Source organism: Apis dorsata, unplaced genomic scaffold, assembly GCF_000469605.1.
Source record: "Apis dorsata unplaced genomic scaffold, Apis dorsata 1.3 scaffold_113, whole genome shotgun sequence".
In the NCBI taxonomy this organism is placed as follows: domain Eukaryota; kingdom Metazoa; phylum Arthropoda; class Insecta; order Hymenoptera; family Apidae; genus Apis; species Apis dorsata.
Genome location: NW_006263408.1, coordinates 1,047,446 through 1,053,785, shown reverse-complemented (window position 1 = coordinate 1,053,785; position 6,340 = coordinate 1,047,446). Strand labels below are relative to the sequence as shown.

At 29.5% G+C, this 6,340-nt stretch overlaps 1 long non-coding RNA gene across 1 annotated transcript; it reads right to left on the bottom strand.

Annotated features, from left to right (window-relative positions):
* Positions 1–3,880: 3,880 nt before the first annotated feature.
* On the bottom strand, positions 3,881–6,329 carry LOC116185166. The gene is made up of 2 exons (XR_004149940.1): positions 6,196–6,329; positions 3,881–5,760 (listed from the first exon to the last, which is right to left on the bottom strand). It is a non-coding gene; the product is annotated as an uncharacterized LOC116185166 (long non-coding RNA).
* Positions 6,330–6,340: the final 11 nt, after the last annotated feature.

Here is a 6,340-nt window from a genome sequence, read left to right as displayed (position 1 = left end):
AGAAATTTGTTCAAAAAAGGGAAAACGAGGTACATGCTATTTCCATTTCTTTTTTTTCTCCTTAAGTATTTTCTCGCGTCCATTAGTAACAATAAAATGCAATATGGCGAATATTATTCGCCTTCTGCTAAGACTGTTTTTGTTCACGAGCCAAACATAATATATTTACAGTCATTGGTCGGCATAATTCAATTTCTGATCATATAGAACACATAAAGTCGAATTCACACGAATTTCCGGTTTTATCGAGGCGGAAACTACACGACACATTTAAAGGCTGATGATAGTTTCGTTTTGCAGTCATATTTTAAAATTTCAAGTATTTTGAAAAATATGTATATGTTTTATATTCGGTTTGTAGAAAGGAAATATTTTCCTAAAATAAAAACACGTGGAATTATATGTTTATAGTGATAAGCTTCAATTATTTTCTACGTAAAAATAATTGATATGATCGATAGAAGCGATGATGATGTTTATGTTTCGAATTGAAAGAAAATATTCAGATTGAAAAATTTGGAAAATTTTGAAAGTTCAGAAAATTAAAAAGAAATCTGATTATATTATATCTAATGTACATAAAAATTAAATAACTTAAGTTAATCAACATTTCTTTTTTAATTTTAGCATTATTAGCAATTGGCAAATATTTCTTTAAATATATTATATAAGTTTGAAATAAATAATTTAATCAAATATTAAAAATATTAAAAATATTTTTTTAAAACGAAATTTTCGAACAATCTGATATTTCTACAATTTATAAAGCAGGTCTATAAAAAATAAAATAAAAAATTATAGATAAATAAGTCTTTTTTTTTTTTTTAAATATTTAAAGCAAAATGGAATGATCTTCAATTAAATTGGCCGATGATAATAAAAAATAATATCGGGCGAATTGGATGCAAATATTCGACTGGACTCCCGAGTTCGTTACTGGAAATTGCACCGGTTCGTTACGGAAGTCTCACGGACAATTAAACTATTTTAATTGACCAACCAGCGAGACCATTTCACGTTTGTCGTAACTTCACGGTGTTATTAACAGCCGAAAGCGATTCTCGAACTAATTAAGAGTTCTTTCCACCGTGCCATGGAAAATTCAGCCTCTGTTTTCCCTCGGCCTTATTGCTACTGTCGAGAAAAATAATCGTTAATCTGTCTCTTTTCCTAAAAAGAACCATTTGTTTTCGACGGAAACAGTTAATTACTAAAATGCCAGAAGCAATAAATGTATTTTTTTTCCACTTTGTAAAACGATTAAAGGTCTTTCTGATCTGTGAGCCCTTTTTCAATGAAATGTTTTTTTAATTAATCATTATATATACCTAACATACAGACATTTCTATATAATAATTATTTTAAAATAAAAAAATCGACTTCTTTTAAATATATTTAAAAAATACGAATTGAGATTTCGAATTGAAATGTAATTTTGTTTTATTTATATTCGTTATGAGCTCGAAATGGATTTAACAAATTTTGTTTTAGTAGAAATTAAATTCTGTATATTATTATTTTTGTAGCATTGTAGTTGCCTTGTCTTATTCGCACTATTTATTTCTCACTTTCACCCTTGATGCATGCACGGTAGAGTGAGTCAGATAATGTTGGCCAATTCTCAGAAATTCACGGATCATATATCTTCGAATATATGACCAGGCACGGCATAGTCTCAAGCTATGTTATGATATATAATTTGCAAGGACAATTCGAGCTTGTAACGAATAAACATTGTGGATTCAGACATTTTTAGTTATATTAGAATATATTTCATTTTTAAAAATTAAAAATTCTTTAAATTATTATAACAAAATTTACGAAGAAAAAATTAACTTAATTTTAAATTACTGATCGAGAATATTACAATTCTTGAAAAAGCTTCCGCTTCGATGCAGAACCTCGAGTTCCTTATATTCTTATCACGGTGTACATCACGAAATCAAAAATAACACCTAATGATCGAACAACACGTTTCAGTAATAGTTTTAAAAATCAATCATAGCTTGCAACAGTATTTTTCATATCGATTAATTTAAAGAACAAAGAAACACCTTTATCACACATCTGTGTCGCGCATCGATATTCAATTATTTTCGAAAGAAAATACGAATTAACAATAAAAATGTAAAAAATAGATTCGACGAGTTTTAGATTTAAAATAGAAGTTCTTAGAAATGAAAATACTGTTCTGGCCAAAGTAATAGTTTTCCTCGTGAGTCAATATCTTCGTTTTGTTTCGTTTAAGAAGACTTTACTCGTCTTGCCCAAAGTGAAACAAAAAAGAAAAAGTGCGCGTAACTCATAAATAATATATTCTGTACATAAATACGTACATATATATATCTACACATTGCGTAAATATTTAATGCATATATAAAAATTTCCTAAACTACGTTTTAAAAAAAATAACATTTACGCAAGGACACACAACTATATACTTAATTAGATAATTCTATCATATAACTCTGTAACTCGTAATTAGTCTAATCTTCCTCTAATTAAAATATTCTTCACTTATCTCTACTCGCTTTTGATACTTGCTCGATTGAACAGCATCATGGTTTGTTCGCTGGAACAGCAATAGTTCATTTTGGAAATTTTGAAAATACAATATTTATTGTCGATTAAAAAATATTAATTATATATAGTAGAAGATAATAATAATAATAATATGATGATAATATTATTATGAATTTTGAATCTTTATAAACAAATATGTACAATAAGATAATGGGAATATAAATTTTTCTATATTTTCTATCGTATATTTAATTAATTTTATCACTCGTATTATTTCTTTATCGAAATGTTAAAACGTTATAATTCTGTTAGTGTAATATTTTCCACGAATAGAATTTATCATCTCTCAAAATCGACGGATTGAAGATGAGTTCGTCACAACTATTGCTGCTTCCAGCTTTCTTCTGTCCGTGTCTCCTCGACTGGCCGTGTTATTTCTTCTGCTCCTATCTCAAATGTCTGTGCACTTTTGCGAATTTCTATCTAAGGCTGAAATCTTTGCCGTGTCTATTTCCTGTCTCCCTCGAGTGACGATTTTCTCGATTAATAACCAACGAGAACTTCAATTACATTCGTCTGACTTTCTTCTTGAACTTCAAAAAACTTCTAAATAAAGTATTCAGATAATCAATATATATTGTTAACATTTCAAGATTTTCAATATCCTGAAATTATAGTACATAAAAAATAATCAATATATATTGTTAATATAATGTCATTGAACTTTTACAAGAACATCGTACGTAAAACTGATCAATATACATATTATTCGATATATGCATATTGTTAATATAATATTGATAATATTAATGAATATTTATACTTGAATATTGAATATTGAAAATTTTGAAATATTAAAATATAATTAATCGTCTGAATGCTCTTTAACTATAAGCACGTCGTATCTTTCACAATTTCTTGTCTCGACTATTATTGTTTATATCATTATTAATTTTAACAATCAACAAAGAAGGATAATTGTGTATTCGACGTGAATAAATATTATGTTTTATAAGTAGTTTCAGTAAATTATTAATTTCGAAAGTTCATGTGCATTATCGGATTAAATAATGATAAATAACTTCCTTATGATTACATGATCATGCAAACTCGGTAATTAAATTTAATTCGTTCATCTAACTAATCTTTTCTCCTGCAAACGATCTACATAACCAATTTTAATCAATTTCGATTTTCTCTATTATATATATTTTATTTATGATTCTGATTTCTAGAGGAAAGTTATAGAAAAAAAAATTCAACAACAATTCTATAATATTATAACAATTAAATTTAATTGGAAAAGTTGTTATGCATTTGAAACGATTTCGACGAGCTTCCTCGTTTTCTACATCGTAATTTATTTTAATTTTCCTTCGAGTTTCCAAAATACAAGACCAATCAAGAACTACTTTAAGATGTCTATCGAACGAATATCTCGAATATATTCAACCAAAGACTAGGAAAATACTTCGCACGGTTATTACCAATTCTTAGAAACTTTGAACTTCGAAAGCTTTCACGCAATCTCTCCTCTGACTCATGGCTACGAAACTATATCTCGATCTTTGCTGTATAGTAATAGTAACGGTCGAACGAACAGTGTCGATGAAAGCAGGTGGAACACAAGTTAACATTAAGTGAATCTTGTCTTGTTAGACTGACGCGAAATAAGCAACGCGAACACATTGTGGGAACACATTTCGTCGCTCGTTTTACTCGTATAGTTTACGGTATCGTACCAAGAGAGAACGAGGGAGGAGGATCGAATGAGAGCAAGAAATTGCGATTGCAATGCTAGTGAACACCATTTCTGCTACGTTTCAAGAACGAGACCCTCGTATCCGAGATAGTATCGTTCGTATTATATAGAGTGACGCGTTACAGTTGTCAAAAAAATTTTATTTATTAATAATATATCAGAGAATAACATGAACGACAACATGGACGCGTCGCGTTTTGTAATCCTTCCAATAAGAGCCTTGACAATTTTTTAACTATTCGTTAGTTGCCTTAGTATAAGCAAAGAAAAATAAAAAAAAAAAAAATGAGGGAGAAAAGGAAATTAGATGAAGAGGGAAACGGAGAAGAAAGGTGAACGAATGCTCCCCCGGCCCCAATTTCATGTGATCCCCGTACACGATTATATTGTAGTTGGTGCCGGTATTTCTCTAACTGCAATACGTGATAATTTCAGTTGAACGAATATTTATTTCCCATTTGGAGAAGTAGTGTAGATAGTTCAAAATATATAAAGTTGAGAGGGAGAAATATGTATTATTACAATATATGACCATCTGGCAGACCATTTTTATTGCAATGCCAATACGTTCCAAAACGAATCAGATACTCATATACACGCGCGACCTTATCGGTTGCAGTACGAGTGAGCCAATGATGTTCCTGGTTCGAACCGCGCCCATGGCTCGTTCAGTGAACGTAACTTTGTATGTATATTTGTAGAACAGAGAATACGAATCGAACGCCTGAATCTTCAAACGCATTAAACGCGCGTCCTTTATCTAATAATATATAATATACACGCAGTATAGGGATAGCTGATAACATAGTGTACACAGTTATGATATATATATAATATATTATTATACATAATATATTTTATATATTCCGACGAAACATAAACGGTAAATTTATGTAAGGGAACTGTAGCTTTCGCCAACGTGACTTTCGTGTAAGACATGGACTTACTACCTTAAACCACGCATAAGAAACACCAATCCCTTCCATACATCTCGACAGATATATTCGTATTATATATGGGAATCGAGAATGCAACCTCGTTTTGCAGCAGATTCGAGGAGGCCGAGTACCTTAGACTCCGTCGATGATAATAAAATGCGCTTAATAGCACGATGTCACTTAGAGAATGATGTGTTCAGGATCTAGTTCTAGCATTAAGTACGCATGTACACAACAAAGTAGCTACCATAAACGTGTTTCTTCAATTTGATCAATTCATACGTTCTCAATAGATTTTATTTTTGCCGGATATCGTTCGCGCTTACTCGTTTTCGATTTGTTTTCACTTTTCACTTTCATGATTATTCTATCGAAGATGTACGCAAAAAAAGAAACATATTCGAAAATATTTATCGTTGAAGACGATAATGAATTATTAAATTAAATTATTGAATAAATTTTTTAAACTCACCGATATTGATGAACGTAATGATGACATGAAGGTCCTGTTGCAAAATGGCCGATAAACTAATTTTTCTGCAAGTAGAAATTTAATTAATATATTAAAGATATTATAAATATAAAAAATATGTTTTAAAAAGTAAAATTATATGATTATAAATGATATTTATCATATGATGATTATGTAAGATTTATTTTCTCTCATGAATAATATTTCACAAAGTAAATTAAAGAACATATATCGAAGTAGACAAATAATATACATATATATGACAGAATGTATCAGGAAATATGTTTAAAAGAATGTAAATATATTTATTTCTTAACTAGATCGTGATACATGATTATTTTAATGATATTTGAATATGCTTCACGTGAACAATCGATTAACAAATTTGCTAATAAAATTTGCTAAGAAAGTTTCTTTCCCGCCATTATTAATAACAGAAGAACAGTGCAACCAGTACTTGTTTAAACATCAATCATTCTAATAAATTATTATAAACTTACCTAAAAAATCAACGTGCGTGCATTTTCGATGATATTGTAGATATTAATAACACAAAATTTAACACTATTGTTATAATACAAAAAATATCAATCTTGTTACGACAAACCGCCAAAGATTCGGCTTCGTTCCTTACTCATCGCGCCA